Here is a 17,094-nt window from a genome sequence, read left to right as displayed (position 1 = left end):
TGCAGTTCATCCAGAGTGATCATGGGCCTCTTGGCTGCATCTCTGATCAGTCTTCTCCTTGTATGAGCTGAAAGTTTAGAGGGACGGCCAGGTCTTGGTAGATTTGCAGTGGTATGATACTCCTTCCATTTCAATATTATCGCTTGCACAGTGCTCCTTGGGATGTTTAAAGCTTGGGAAATCTTTTTGTATCCAAATCCAGCTTTAAACTTCTTCACAACAGTATCTCGGACCTGCCTGGTGTGTTCCTTGTTCTTCATGATGCTCTCTGCGCTTTTAACGGACCTCTGAGACTATCACAGTGCAGGTGCATTTATACGGAGACTTGATTACACACAGGTGGATTGTATTTATCATCATTAGTCATTTAGGTCAACATTGGATCATTCAGAGATCCTCACTGAACTTCTGGAGAGAGTTTGCTGCACTGAAAGTAAAGGGGCTGAATAATTTTGCACGCCCAATTTTTCAGTTTTTGATTTGTTAAAAAAGTTTGAAATATCCAATAAATGTCGTTCCACTTCATGATTGTGTCCCACTTGTTGTTGATTCTTCACAAAAAAATACAGTTTTATATCTTTATGTTTGAAGCCTGAAATGTGGCAAAAGGTCGCAAAGTTCAAGGGGGCCGAATACTTTCGCAAGGCACTGTATGTATATTGAAATGTAACTTCAGAAAAACAAAAGGTACAATAAAATCTTTGTCAAAGCTTATTACAAATACAAGATTGAAGCAATTACTGTCCAAAAACAAGATAATGTAATGAATACAGGTGAAATAAGAAGTTAATAACTTCGGTCCGCCTCCTTAACCACCACCTTTCACCACCTTATCATCAGGCCTAGCAGCCTCTTTCCACGGATATGAGAGTCGTGTTAATAGGAAATCAATACGCTGTGTTCTAGATGAGCTGCAATCAGGGGAAATCCCTCAGCAGATAACAGCAGTGTGTCTGTCTCTTCTACTGATGAGCCTGTGTCTGCCAGTCTGAATATTATATTTACACTGCCTTCAGAAAGTATTCATACACATTTAGTTGTTATTTCAAATGGATTAAATATCTATATTTGTTTCCACCCATCTGCACACAATAACCCATAATGACAAAGTAATTACATATATTTTTTAAATGATATAGAGAAATAGCTAATTTACATAAGTATTCACACCCCCGAGTCTTTGGCAGCGATTACAACTGTGAGTCTTTCTTGCGTCTTTAAGAATCTTTAAGAGGTTTCCACACCTGGATTGTGCAACATTTGACCATTATTATTTTTAAAATTCTTCAAGATCTGTCAAATTGCTTGTTGATCATTGCTAGACAACCATTTTCAGGTCTTGCCATAGATTTTTGAGTAGATTTAAATCAAAACTGTAACTCCACCATTTGGGAACATTCACTGTCTTCTTGGTAAGCAACTCCAGTGTAGATTTGGCCTTGAGTTTTAGGTTATTGTCCTGCTGAAAGGTTAATTAATCTCCCAGTGTCTGGTGGAGAGCAGACTGAACCAGGTTTTTCTCTAGGATTTTGCCTGAAAAACTCCTCAGTCCTTAACGATAAAAGCATACCCATAACATGATGCAGCCACCACTGTGCTTGAAAATAAGGAGAGTGGTACTCAGTAATGTGTAATGTGTTGTATTGGATTTGCCCCAAACATAACACTGTATTCAGGACAAAAAGTGAATTGCAGTATTACTTTAGTGCCTTGTTGCAAACAGGATGCATGTTTTGGAATATTTTATTCTGTACAGGCTTCCTTCTTTTCACTCTGACAGTTAGGTTAGTATTGTGGAGTAACTACAATGGTTTTGATACATCTTCAGTTTTCTCACATCACAGCCATTAAACTATGTAACTGTTTTAAAGTCACCATTAGCCTCATGGTGAAATCCCTGAGCGGTTTCATTCCTCTCTGGCAACTGAGTTAGGAAGGATGCCTGTATCTTTGTAGTGACTGGGTGCATTGATACACCATAACTTCACCATGCTCAAAAGGATATTCAATGTCTGCTTTTTTATGTTGATCTATCTACCAATAGGTGCCCTTCTTTGCAAGGTATTGGAAAACCTCCCTGGTCTTTGTGGTTGAATCTTTGTTTGAAATTCACTGCTCGGCTGAGGGACCTTACAGATAATTGTGGGTCCATACAACTTATTATGTGACTTAAGTACATTTTAAGTACATTTTTACTCTCGAAACTAATTAGGCTTGCCATAACAAAGGATTTGAATAATTATTGACTCAAGACATTTCAGCTTTTCATTTTTAATTAATTTGTAAAAATGTCTTAAAACACTTGGACGTTATGGGTATTGTGTATAGGCCAATGACCAAAAAAAAACTACATTTAATCCATTTTAAATTCAGGCTGTAACATTAAAAAGAGTTGAAAAAGTCGAGGGGCGTGAATACTTTCTGAAGGCACTGTATATCTACCCTTGTGGACTAGATCATTCATATTGCACTGACACCTGGGATAGTAATAAAGCAGGGAAACAGTCATGGAAAATACTAAGCCGCCTTCAAGGTACATGTCAAGATACAGAATTATATCACATTATTGCAATAATAAAAATTAGTGCATTAACAGCAATGAAACAAAATACCTGCTACTGTTACTTTTGTGTTGTCATGACTACCGTGCAAAACACCATGTTATATAAGATGGTCGTAACTCGGATCATTGAGAATTGCCATTCCCAAGTGCCGTCTATAAAACGCTGGTTGGGTTTTAATGGGATGGTTTTATATAACAGTCTGGCTTCAACCATCATCAACCCTTTTACCTGGGATGGTCCTTTCTTTCAAACATTTGATTTGACATTTTCCATACAGACCAAACCAACAATAACACAGAGCAATCATCATATACGTACACATAAAAAACAAAAAGACAGACAGATACACAGTCCCCTCCCCTCCTCGTCGTGGGGGACAAAAATAAAGTGATGTCCATGTCTTCCAATAATAAAACAAGTTAGAAAAGACACATTTATAATAATGTCACTGTAGATTTCTGTTTTTTGACAATGGTTCTTCTAATTGAGAAGAGGGCAGGCTGCCAGGTGTCTGTCACTGCTCCAATGTCATTGATCAGTTCACCTTTCACCCTCTGTAGTCCCGTTTCACTGGTCAATCAAACAGCCGTCCACCACAGAGTACTTCCAGCACAAAGATTTTTGTTTTGCACAATATAGAGAGCTTTGTATTGTTGAAGAGTCATTACTAGCTTTTGCCTCTTATATACAGTAATATATAATAGTTATCTTATATAATACCTTTTTTAAACTAGGCAAGTCAGTTAAGAACAAATCATTTTTTACAATGACTGCCTAACGAAAGGAAAAGGGGCTCCTGCGGGGACGGGGGCTGGGATTAAAAATACAAATAAATTAAATAAAAAAATAGGACAAAACACATCACGACAAGAGAGACAACACAACACGACATAGAGACCTAAGACACTTGTCACGTCGAGGTCGGCTCCTCTCCTTGTTCGGGCGGCGTTCGGCGGTCGATGTCACCGGCTTTCTAGCCATCGCTGCTCCATTTTTTATTTATCCATGTGTTTGTCTTGGTTTTCATTCCCCAATCACACTACATGTATTTATTCCTCTGTTCCCCCTCAGGTCTTTGTGTGTGATTGTTTCATGCTACGTGTCATTTTTGACGCGCTATTTTCCAGTGTGTGTGTTTTTCCCCAATATATTATTCACAAGGTATGTTTATTTGTTTGTACTTTATTATTGTGACTGTTTACGCGTTTTTGCACTTTGGCATATTGGATGGAGGTTTCGACGCAGTGGCGTCTGTCTGTTGGTTTCTCCTGCCTAAATAAAGTGTGCGCCTGTTCACAACTCTCTGCTCTCCTGCACCTGACTCCACTCCCAGTACGCACACACCTGACATAATCTCACACCCACCATGGAGTTAGCAGGAGCAGGTACCCCGGTCAGAGGAGTCGAGGAGCGTGTCCAGGAACACTCAGCAATGCTGCACCAACTCGGTGCCATGATGGATCATGTTGTCTAGACCATGGACCGCTGGGAGAGACCGGAAGTCTCTCCAGCGCCTTGACCAGCGCAATTGGGGTCGTCCTGTCCGGATCCAGTTCCAGTGGCACAGTGCCAGGAGTTCCACCTACAACTGGACTTATACCTGGCCACCATTCACCCAGCTCCCTCGGGAAGGGAGAGAGTGTCCGCCCTCGTCTCATGCCTCTCGGGGAGAGCTCTGGAGTGGGCAAACACCGTATGGGGAGAAGGAGACGTGGTGTTGGACCACTTCGAGGAGTTCCCCTGCCACTTCCGGGCCGTCTTCGACCATCCACCCGAAGGGAGAGTGGCGGAGGAGCGGCTCTTCCATTTGAGGCAGGGGACGAGGAGCGCACAGGAGTTTGCACTGGAATTCCGGACCTTGGCCGCAGGAGCAGGATGGAATGACAGGGCCCTCATTATGCGAGGACGTCCGACGGGAGTTGGCCTGCAGGGATAATCCAGTTGCATCCAGTTGGATAACCTGCTGGTCACCCGCTGACGTCCAGAGGGGGCTCTGTTGGTTCCATCTTCCAGCACTCCCGCTCCGGTGCTCATCGAGCTGGGAGGGGCTGCGCGTAGGGAGGCTGAAGGAGGGGCCTTCACTTGCACCATCTGTGGCCACAGAGGGCACACTGCTGGTCGGTGCCGGGTTGGTCCCTCTGGGAGTCGAGGCAGCAGGCAGGGCACTCTGGCGTCACCCCAGGTGAGTCTGCACCACTCTCATCCAGAATCCTCTGTTGTTCAGCTGTTTGTACCTGTTTCTTTTCCTGAGTTTTCCCCGCATTCCCAGCATAAGGTGCTCGTCGATTCAGGCGCAGCTGGGAACTTTATCGACAGAGCGTTAGCCCTTTTAGTTTAGGGATCCCCGTTATTCCTGTGGTTAGACCTTTCCCAGTACAAGCTCTGGATAGTCGACCTTTAGGGTCTGGGTTAATCAGGGAGGCTAACATCTCCCTGGCCATGGAGACGCAGGGGGGTCACGAGTAGAGAATCAGTCTCTTCCTCATTGACTCTCCTGCATTTCCCGTTGTACTAGGCCTTCCCTGGTTGACTTGTCATAACCCCACCATTTCCTGGCAACAGAGGGCTCTCACGGGGTGGTCGCGAGAGTGCTCAGGGAGGTGTGTAGGGGTTTCCGTTGGTGCTACCACGGTGGAAAGTCCAGACCAGGTCTCCACCGTGCGCATTCCCCCAGAATATGCCGATTTGCCTCTCGCCTTCTCTAAAACGACGGAGGGATTGTGTGATAAATCTCCTGGTAGACGCTGCACTTCCCAGGAGTCATGTGTATCCCCTGTCGCAAGCGGAGTCGGTGGCTATGGTGACATATGTCTCTGAATCCCTGCGTCCGGGGTACATTCGGTCCTCCACTTCACCCGCCCCTCGAGTTTATTTTTTGTGAAGAAGAAGGATGGAGGTCTGCGCCCGTGTATTGACTACCATTGTGTCAATGCACGGGGTTCGCTTCTTCACTAAACTGGATCTCAGGAGTGCGTATAATCTGGTGCGTATCCGGGAAGGAGACAAGTGGACGATGGCGTTTAGTACCACCTCAGGGCATTATGAGTACCTCTTCATGCCGTACGGGTTGATGATTGCTCCATCAGTCTTCCAATCCTTTGTAGACGAGATTTTCAGGGACCTGCACGGGCAGGATGTAGTGGTGTATATCGATGACATTCTGATATATTCCGCTACACGCGCTGCGCCGAGCATGTGTCCTTGGTGCACAAGGTACTTGGACGACTGTTGGAGCATGACCTGTATGTCAAGGCTGAGAAATGCCTGTTCTTTCAGCAGGCCGTCTTTTTCCTAGGGTATCGCATTTCCACAACCGGGGTGGAGATGGAGAGTGACCGCATGGCAGCCGTGCGTAATTGGCCGACTCCCACCATGGTAAAGGATGTGCAGCGATTTTTAGGGCTTGCCAAATACTACCGGAGATTTATCCAGGGTTTTGGCCAGGTGGCTGCTCCCATTTTCTCACTGCTGAAGGGGGGGTCCTGTACGTCTGCAGTGGTCAGTTGAGGCGGACAGGGCTTTTGGGCACCTAAGAGCTCTGTTTACTTCGGCTCCCGTGCTGGCCCATCCGGATCCCTCTTTGGTGTTCATAGTGGAGGTGGACACGTCCGAGGCTGGGATAGGAGCTGTTCTCTCTCAGCACTCGGGCACGCCACCGAAGCTCCGCCACTGTGCTTTCTTCTCGAAGAAGCTCAGCCCAGCGGAGCGGAACTATGATGTGGGGAACCGGGAGCGGTTGGCTGTGGTTAAGGCTAAACACCCTTTTGCCATCTGGACTGACCACCGCAACCTGGACTACATCCGGGCAGCTAGGAGACTGAATCCTCGTCAGGCAAGGTGGGCCATGTTCTTTACCCTTTTTGTGTTTACCCTGTCCTACAGACCAGGTTCCCAGAATGTGAAGGCAGGTTGGTTCAGGCGCACGGAGGAGACATGGGAAGCCACCCATGGTCACCTCCAGCAGGCCGCGCTGCGTCAAAAGACCAGCGTGGACCGTTACCGCAGCGAGGCCCCGGGGGACAGGGCCGCTCCATTTTTTATTCATCCATTAATTTTGTCTTGTTCCCTGCACACCTGGTTTTCATTCCCCAATCACACTACATGTATTTATTCCTCTCTTCCCCCTCATTGTTTCATGCTACGTGTAATTTTTGACTGCTATTTTCCTGTGTGTGTTTTTCCCCAATATATTATTCACAAGGTATGTTTATTTGTTTGTACTTTATTATTGTGACTGTTTACGCGTTTTTGCACTTTGGCATATTGGTTTCTACGCAGTGGCGTCTGTCTGTTGGTTTCTCCTGCCTAAACACATTTTTTGCCTATTCACAACTCTCTGCTCTCCTGCATCTGACTCCGCTCCCAGTATGCACATTGACAACAACAATATAGCATGGCAGCAACACATGACAACAACATGGTAGCAACACAATATGGCAGCAGCACAACATGGTAGCAGTACACAACATGGTACAAACATTATTGGGCACAGACAACAGCGAAGCAGCCACAGCTGTCAGTAAGAGTGAGATAGGTGAGATCAGTAATCAGTAAAACAGTGAGATCAGTAATAGGTCCTGGACATTGGTGAATCAGTGTGCATTGCCTTCTAATCTCTGTTTTGACATAACACAGATTTACTGTATTCAAACAGCAATGTTTATCTATGGATGCATTTGGAATTATATTTTATGAAATCATTTATTGAAATCACCAGATCGGAAATAGACGGCCACTTGTTGGATTGTTTCTCATCCTATTGGAGAGAACAGCATCAGGTGACATAGCATGCCACGTCCCTATTGTATCTTTATCATTTAGATAAAACACTCCTTTCCCCCGGCGTCTACCTCGTTAATATTAACAATCTGAGGGCACAATGAGTTTATTCTCTGCAATTTCCCCTAAATTGTAGCTGATGTAGCAGGTGGTTTGCTGTCGTTATTCCAGTCCTCTCTACTCCAATTCCTCTTCTAACAGCAGTCCTGCTGAGTGAATGCCAGGAACTATCAGACGCTCAGGAAATAACAAAGCTTTAATGACGTGTTGCATCAATAGGCCAATGTGGAGCTATTAGCCAACGCTGACTATCGATGCATCAAAATGCTAACAGGGGTTTTAGTAAAGTAAAGGACCTCACTCCAGAGAACACTGCTACTTGGTAGCTTTCATTACCAAGGAGACTAATGGAACCACCCCTCTTTAGCCTGTTTTTATCCATGTTGTCGATCAAAAGGAAGTTGAGCTATCAGGTACACTTACTGAGAGATCAAAACATCGCTGCTCAGTGTACATATTATCCTCATCAGAAAGAGATGAGAAAGAGTAAGGAAGCTTCAATACTATCTGGTCAGACTGATCAAGGGCGATTGTAGTTTGTCGTGATTTACACATTGACATAACCTATATTTTTTATGTTTGTTTATGCTATTCACATTACACAGAGGCATACAAAATATAAAGACCCATACAAAACTATATTTTACTTTAGACTTCAGACGCTAGTGCATTTTAGGCACTAGTGGGAAATTAAATTACTGCAGCTTTTCTTCCTTCCAAGCGATGAAATATATGGTTCAGATTATCAAATGTATGGTTCAAATGATCAAATGTCTTTTGTAGCTTTGTCAACTATGTGTGTTTTCAATACCTGTTTACTCCTCTTCCTGTAGGCTTTACACATGCTTCCCACCCTTTGGCTGCAACCCTTCTAATTTAGTGTACCCTGCGAGCACAACCCATGTGGAATTCCTGGTCTCTTGCAATGTTTGGTTGGAACTGCTGATCTGCAGTCAAGAACGCAGAGTTCATCTCACTCTATGCTGCCCTTCAGTCCCTAGACTTTTTGCTCCCAGACAGAGACATGGATCACCCAGCTGCTCTTTTCATTTTTTTTTATTATTATTATTTTTTTTTACTAGGCAAGATCAGTTAAGAACAAATTCTTATTTTCAATGACGGCCTAGGAACAGTGGGTTAACTGCCTGTTTAGGGGCAGGACGACAGATTTGTACCTTGTCAGCTCGGGGGTTTGAACTTGCAACCTTCCGGTTACTAGTCCAACGCTCTAACCACTAGGCTACCCTGACTACTTTATTGAGAAAAAATGTGCTTACCGTGACTGAGATATGTGGTTGTCCCACTTAGCTTTCTTAAGATGAATGCACTAACTGTTATTTGATCTGGATAAGAGCGTCTGCTAAATGACTCAAATGTAAATGTAATACTGTAGGTATAAACACACATTTGATATAAAACAAATATCAGCAGAGACGAATAATTCAAATCCAACATTTTCTCTATTTCTGTTCATTTGTAAAAAGAATTCTGGCATAGTTGTGCACATGCAAGATCCCTTTGGAGATGCTTGGTTCTATGAACTGTAATTATCATCAATTATGCCCTCTAAACTTGGAAGAACACATAATGCCTTCCAGTCCAGGGGAGGGGGCGAGTAATTCTTATTATCGTCTTGTCAGAGCGAGGCGAAATGCTTACATTGTGGCGCGTGTCAGACACCACTTTAGGAGCAAGGGGGCCATGGGAGAATAAAAGGAATCTCTGTACTTGGCCTGAGTGACAGCGCTGCAATTAAAGTGACAGGTCATCGTGCTGGCCGGGGCCCGCCCCACAATCCAAGAGTCCTGCAACAAGGTGCCTTTCATTGGTGGTGCCACCGCAATGAGTGACTGACTGACTACTGCCACAATTATGAGCTCAAGGCTATAAGTTCTGGGGCAAATCAGAAGAAAGTTACACTCTCATTAGGTGTGATACAAAGTCATTGTATTTTTGACCTGTTTGAATGGGAAAGCCTGTACTGTTGACTAGTGCTAATGAGCATCTGGTACTGCACTGTAATTTGTTGGGATTATTTGGCAAATACTGTACATCTGATGTTTGTTCACCCCTTAGAGATAACAAAAGGGTAGTCTCAAAGACTATTTCCAAAAACATTTGTCTGCATAGCTCTGATAATGCATTTTTCTTACAAACGCTGTGGGAACTTTGTGTAAACATCCCTCAAAATAGGACTGAGGAGACAAACAACACACATTTATTTGTTCTCATTTGTCAAGGATGGCTGACTCCTGGGGTGAGATGCATCCGACTTTTATAGAGCCTGGAAAACAGTCTATTCCTGTCTTGAGTAGTCTCTAGCTAATGATGGAACTGGCTAAGCCAGGAGTTTGGACTCGGTAGCGAATCAAACTGCTGCATGTTCTCATAGGGTAACGGAAAGTCTTTTGTACTTCCTGAAGTCGTACCCCTGGGCAGTAAGTTGTTTGTAATGGTATAGAGGATATGCTAACAGTGATATAGTATTACAAAAATATGTGGGTAAACTGATTCACTAGTTGCAGTGAAAAAGTAACGCTACCTATACTTCCCCAAAAAAATTCCACAAAAGGTCCCACAAAAGAAAGTGGGTAGCAGGAGGTAACGTTGTTGGAGGAGAAGTGCCAAAAAGAGCCAAGTTAATCATAGATATATAACACATAGTTACAGTTGGGCAAATAGTATTTAGTCAGCCACCAATTGTGCAAGATCTCCCACTTAAAAAGATGAGAGAGGCCTGTAATTTTAATTATAGGTACACTTCAACTATGACAGACAAAATGAGAAAAAAAATCCAGAAAATCACATTGTAGGATTTTAATGAATTTATTTGCAAATTATGGTGGAAAATAAGTATTTGGTCAATAACAAAAGTTTATCTCAATACTTTGTTATATACCCTTTGTTGGCAATGACAAAGGTCAAACGTTTTCTGTAAGTCTTCACAAGGTTTTCACACACTGTTGCTGGTATTTTGGCCCATTCCTCCATGCGGATCTCCTCTAGAGCAGTGATGTTTTGGGGCTGTTGCTGGGCAACACGGACTTTCAACTCCCTGCAAAGATTTTCTATGGGGTTGAGATCTGGAGACTGGCTAGGCCACTCCAGGACCTTGAAATGCTTCTTACGAAGCCACTCCTTTGTTGCCCGGGCGGTGTGTTTGGGATCATTGTCATGCTGAAAGACCCAGCCACGTTTCATCTTCAATGCCCTTGCTGATGGAAGGAGGTTTTCACTCAAAATCTCACGATACATGGCCCCATTCATTCTTTCCTTTACACGGATCAGTCGTCCTGGTCCCTTTGCAGAAAAACAGCCCCAAAGCATGATGTTTCCACCCCCATGCTTCACAGTAGGTATGGTGTTCTTTGGATGCAACTCAGCATTCTTTGTCCTCCAAACACGACGAGTTGAGTTTTTACCAAAAAGTTATATTTTGGTTTCATCTGACCATATGACATTCTCCCAATCTTCTTCTGGATCATCCAAATGCTCTCTAGCAAACTTCAGACAGGCCTGGACATGTACTGGCTTAAGCAGGGAGACACGTCTGGCACTGCAGGATTTGAGTCCCTGGCGGCGTAGTGTGTTACTGATGGTAGACTGTTACTTTGGTCCCGGCTCTCTGCAGGTCATTCACTAGGTCCCCCCGTGTGGTTCTGGGATTTTTGCTCACCGTTCTTGTGATCATTTTGACCCCACGGGGTGAGATCTTGCGTGGAGCCCCAGATCGAGGGAGATTTTCAGTGGCCTTGTATGTCTTCCATTTCCTAATAATTGCTCCCACAGTTGATTTCTTCAAACCAAGCTGCTTACCTATAGCAGATTCAGTCTTCCCAGCCTGGTGCAGGTCTACAATTTTGTTTCTGGTGTCCTTTGACAGCTCTTTGGTCCTGGCCATAGTGGAGTTTGGAGTGTGATTGTTTGAGGTTGTGGACAGGTGTCTTTTATACTGATAACAAGTTCAAACAGGTGCCATTAATACAGGTAATGAGTGGAGGACAGAGGAGCCTCTTAAAGAAGAATTTACAGGTCTGTGAGAGCCAGAAATCTTGCTTGTTTGTAGGTGACCAAATACTTATTTTCCACCATAATTTGCAAATAAATTCATAAAAAATCCTACAATGTGATTTTCTGGATTTAAAAAAAAATGTTGTCTGTCATAGTTGAAGTGTACAGGAAGTGTACAGGCCTCTCTCATCTTTTTAAGTGGTAGAACTTGCAGAATTGGTGGCTGACTAAATACTTGTTTGCCCCACTGTATACAGCACATTTTCTACATTCAAAAATGATGCATAATTACATTCAAAACTAGCTCTATAATGGAATACATTTGTCTTTTTCTATTTTTCATCCTCTCCCTCGTGTGTGGATTGCACTAAATGTTATCAATCCCCAAACATGGCAAACTATCCATCAGAACAACAATCTCCGCTGAACCGACAATTGTACTCATTTCAAGTGGAGCGAAAAGAAAGTGGCAAAAATAATGGAAAATTCACGTTTTTAACAACGTGACATTCCATTTCGGAAGCCACGTCGCTTTGATTTGAGTCTCTGCGTTGTTAGTGTGAAATCATTCCAATGCGCAGTGCCTTGCAATGTTCTCTTCTCAAGGCTGATTACACTCTTCTCTCAAATGAAAGAGGCAAAAAGAAATTGAACAAATGACAAACAGACCAATACAGTTGTGAATAGCATGGGCTTCATATCCAACTGAACGATTAGAGATGTTGATGCAGGGATTTGTCTGTGCCTCTGTTTGTTTAAAAGTTTAATTCATTTTTACATTTCAGATTCAGAGTATTTGTTTTCAAGCTCATAAAAGTAGAGGTAATGTGAAATTGTATTGTAAGCTAACTGTATTTTTTTTTACACATACTAAACAGCTTCCTTCTTGATAAGTGAATGTGTGTAGCCCTTTCCTGCAGACAGTGACCAAAGCACTATCTTTGGCCTCATAGGTGGAATGTTATTCATATTTTTCATAATGAATAAAGATGATTTTTTTAAAAATTAAAAAGCAGGTGTTTCTATGTCAAACAGTTTTGTTATATTTCAGTCTTCTGTGATGTATATAAAGTGTAATATTGGGATGCAAACTCAACATTGAATACATCTCAACTCTATATCTGACATGGTACAGGGGTCTTTCTTTTAAGCCATAACCATGTGTGTGATGTGTATACTTTTGTTTCAAGTTAGATTTGTTTAAGACTACCACACTATGTGTGACCCTCATTTAGCCCACTGCAGTAAAAGGTTCATTGTGTGACCAGATCCTTATTTCCTGCTCTCGTTTGTCTCTTACTCTGCTGCTCTAGACGTGTCCAGGTGTGTATCCCTGCATCCCTAGCATGTGTCTGATGTACCTCTATACCGACAGGTCTTTATTTATTTCCTGGCTGTCTCAGACACCGCCCTTCCAGATGGCTCTTTTATATCCTCCGAGTGATAAAGGGAACGGCAGCTCCGCCGCCCAGATCAAAGTGCACTTAAATACCCAACATGCTTTGTCGCACTTTGATGAGGTTTCTTTTTTTAGTTGTGGGGATCCGAGGGGCGGGAAGCATCTGAGACACATTCACAGCTCCTTGTTCTTTGAGCTGGCAGTGTGCTGTTCTGTCTGAAGACCGAGACTGAGGTGCTGAATATCAAATCAAATCAAATTGTATTTGTCACATACACATGGTTAGCAGATGTTAATGCGAGTGTAGCGAAATGCTTGTGCTTCTAGTTCCGACAATGCAGTAATATCCAGCGAGTAATCTAATTTCTAACAATCTAACAATTTCACAACAATTACCTTATACACACAAGTGTAAAGAAATGAATAAGAATATGTACATTAAAAAATATATGAATGAAATATATGAATGAATGAAGGCCGAATGGCATAGGCAAGATGCAGTGGATGGTATAGAGTACAGTATATACATATGAGATGAGTAATGTAGGGTATGTAAACATATAAAAGTGCCATTGTTTAAAGTGGCTAGTGATACATTTATTACATCAATTTTTCCATTATTAAAGTGGCTGGAGTTGAGTCAGTATGTTGGCAGCAGCCACTCAATGTTAGTGATGGCTGTTTAACAGTCTGATGGCCTTGAGATAGAAGCTGTTTTTCAGTCTCTCTGTCGCTGCTTTGATGCACCTGTACTGACCTCGCCTTCTGGATGATAGCGGGGTGAACAGGCAGTGGCTTGGGTGGTTGTTGTCCTTGATGATCTTTTGCGCATCTGTGCATCTGTAAAAGTTGAGTGTTTTCGGTGACAAGCCAAATTTCTTCAGCCACCTTCTTCACCACGCTATCTGTGTGGTTGGACCATTTCAGTTGTCCGTGATGTGTACGCAGAGGAACTTAAAACTTTCTACCCTTTCCACTACTGTCCCGTCGATGTGGATAGCAGAGGGAGCACCCCCCTGTTTTCTGTCCACAATCATCTCCTTTGTTTTGTTGACGTTGAGTGTGAGGTTATTTCCCTGACACCACACTTGAAGGGCCCTCACCTGCTCCCTGTAGGCCATCTCGTCGTTGTTGGTAATCAAGCCTACCACTGTAGTGTCGTCTGCAAACTTGATGATTGAGTTGGAGAAGTGCATGGCCACGCAGTTGTGGGTGAACAGGGAGTACAGGAGAGGGCTGAGAACGCACCCTTGTGGGGCCCCAGTGTTGAGGATCAGCGGGGTGGAGATGATGTTACCTACCCTCACCACCTGGGGGCGGCACGTCAGGAAGTCCAGGACCCAGTTGCACAGGGCGGGGTCGAGACCCAGGGTCTCAAGCTTAATGACGAGTTTGGAGGGTAATATGGTGTTAAATGCTGAGCTGTAGTTGATGAACAGCATTCCCACATAGATATTCCTCTTGTCCAGATGGGTATGGGCAGTGTGCAGTGTGATTGCGTCGTCTGTGGACCTATTGGGGTGGTAAGCAAATTGGAGTGTGTCTAGGTTGGAGATGATATGGTCTTTGACTAGTCTCTCAAAGCACTTCATGATGACAGAGGTGAGTGCTACGGGGCGGTAGTCATTTAGCTCAGTTACCGTAGCTTTCTTGAGAACAGGAACAATGGTGGCCCTCTTGAAGCATGTGGGGACAGCAGACTGGGATAAGGATTTATTGAATATGTCCATAAACACACCAGCCAGCTGGTCTGCGCATGCTCTGAGGACGCGACTGGGGATGTCGTCTGGGCCTGCAGCCCTGCGAGGGTTGACACGTTTAAATGTTTTGCTCACGTCGGCTGCAATGAAGGAGAGACAGCAGGTTTTGGTAGTGGGCCGTGTCAGTGGCACTGTATTGTCCTCAAAGCGAGCAAAGAAGTTGTTTAGTCTGTCTGTGAGCAAGACATCCTGGTCCGCGACGGGGCTGGTTTTCCTTTTATAGTCCATGATTGACTGTAGACCCTGCCACATACCTCTCATGTCTAAGCCATTGAATTGCAACTCTACTTTGTCTCTATACTGACGCTTAGCTTGTTTGATTGCCTTGCAGAGGGAATAGCTACACTGTTTGTATTTTTTCATGTTTCCGGTCACCTTGCCCTGATTAAAAGCAGTGGTTCGCACTTTCAGTTTTGCGCGAATGCTGCCATCAATCCAAGGTTTCTGGTTTGGGAATGTTTTAATTGACCCTGTGGGTACGACATCGCCGATGCACTTGCTAATAAACCCGCTCACCGAATCAGCGTATTTATCAATGTTGTTGTTCGCCGCAATGTGGAACATATCCCAGTCCACGTGAACGAAGCAATCTTGAAACGTGGAATCCGATTTGTCGGACCAGCGTTGAACAGACCTGAGCGCAGGAGCTTCCTGTTTTAGTTTCTGTCTATAGGCTGGAAGCAACAAAATGGAGTCGTGGTCAGCTTTTCCGAAAAGGAGGGCGGGGGAAGGTCTTATATGCATTGCGGAAGATAGAATAACAATGATCTAGGGTTTTGCCAACCTTGGTATGCTGATAGAATTTAGGGAGCCTTGTTTTCAGATTAGCCTTGTTAAAATCCCCAGATACAATAAATGCAGCCTCAGGATACCTTATGATTAACGAGACGTGGTGTGGTCATAACAACATACAGGAATTCAAGTCCTTCTGTTCACCTGACTTAGAATTCCTCACAATCAAATGCGGACCGCATTATCTACCTAGAGAATTCTCTTCGATTATAATCAGAAGGACTTGAATTCCTGTATGTTGTTATGACCACACCACATCTCGTTAATCATAAGGCATACACCCCCGCCCTTCTTCTTACCAGAAAGATGCTTGTTTCTGTAGGCGTGATGCATGAAGAAACGAGCTGGCTGTACCGACTCCGAAAGCGTGTGTTGAGTGAGCCATGTTTCTGTGAAGCAAAGAACGTTACAGTCTCTGATGTCTCGCTGGAGGGCAACCCTTGCACGGATTTCGTCTACCTTGTTGTCAAGAGACTGGACATTGGGGAGTAGTATGCTCGGGAGCGGTGCACAATGTGTCCATCTACTGAGCCTGACCAGAAGACCGCTCAGTCTGCCCCTTCTACGGCGTTGTTGTTTTGAGTCGCCTACTGGGATCTGATCCATTGTCCTGGCTGGTGGGCAAAACAGAGGATCAGCTTCGGGAAAGTCATATTCCTGGTCGTAATGTTGGTGAGTTGACGTTGCTCTTATATCCAATATTTTCTCCCGACTGTATGTAATAAAACCTAAGATTACCCGGGGTAACAATGTAAGAAATAACACATAAAAAAATAAAATACTGCATAGTTTCCTAGGAACGTGAAGCGAGGCGGCCATCTCTGTCGGCGCATGTGAATGTTATGATATTCTCATTCTTACTGGAACTTGGTGTCAAAATTGAACCTGTTGCGTACAACAATAAACGTGTTGTAGCAATGAAATGAAACAGTTATTGTCATTGAAGCCATCAAATCTGGTGACAGACGGAAAGACAGACTTCCATAGAGACAGACAAAAAGATAGGTAAGGTACAGTGTGTGTACAAAAGACAATGATTCACGACATACCCCTCATCACAGAGCAAACCTAATGACCTCCGCCCATCTCACCTCAGCCAATCTTGGACTCCATCATCACACCTGTAATTGCTCCAAGGCTCCTTCACTCATCCCTCCATCTTTAATATTTGAATATCCAAGGGGGGCAAATGACATGTGTGAGCACCTAGAGGCCCATTACTAAAGAGCTCCATAAAAGAGGGCTGAAATCATGAAATCAACCTCTTAACCATGGTGACCAAAACAGCACTGTCTGCCACACACAGACAACACCATCAATTACTGAAACGAGGACATCTGCCACCGTTGCAAGAAGGGACACTGCAAAAATTCCAAAGTAAACAACCCCAGACATGTCCCTGACACTCTGTTAAATTCTTAAATGTTTTTGTTCATTGCTTTACACATCGTACTGATAGTTTGTTAGATTGGTTAGCCTGCAGGTCATTTAGAGTGTGAAGCTGCTGAGTAAATGGGCTTATTATCAGTGCAGTCCTGGTTGCCAATTTTTATCTGGCACTCAATTCAGTATCCAGTGCACATAGTATGGGTTGCATAACCCGGATATGTTGTGACTAGCGAATATATGTTGAACATTTACTGTCCACCGTTCAGAGGTTGTGTGTAGTGCTGGGACCTTTTCACAATATCATACCTCTTTTTGGCACTAGATAATGTGCGTCCTAATG

This window comes from Oncorhynchus mykiss, chromosome 15 (genome assembly GCF_013265735.2).
Source record: "Oncorhynchus mykiss isolate Arlee chromosome 15, USDA_OmykA_1.1, whole genome shotgun sequence".
NCBI classification, from domain to species: Eukaryota; Metazoa; Chordata; class Actinopteri; order Salmoniformes; family Salmonidae; genus Oncorhynchus; species Oncorhynchus mykiss.
The sequence above is the reverse complement of the archived record's forward strand: the minus strand, read 5'-3'. Positions refer to the sequence as shown.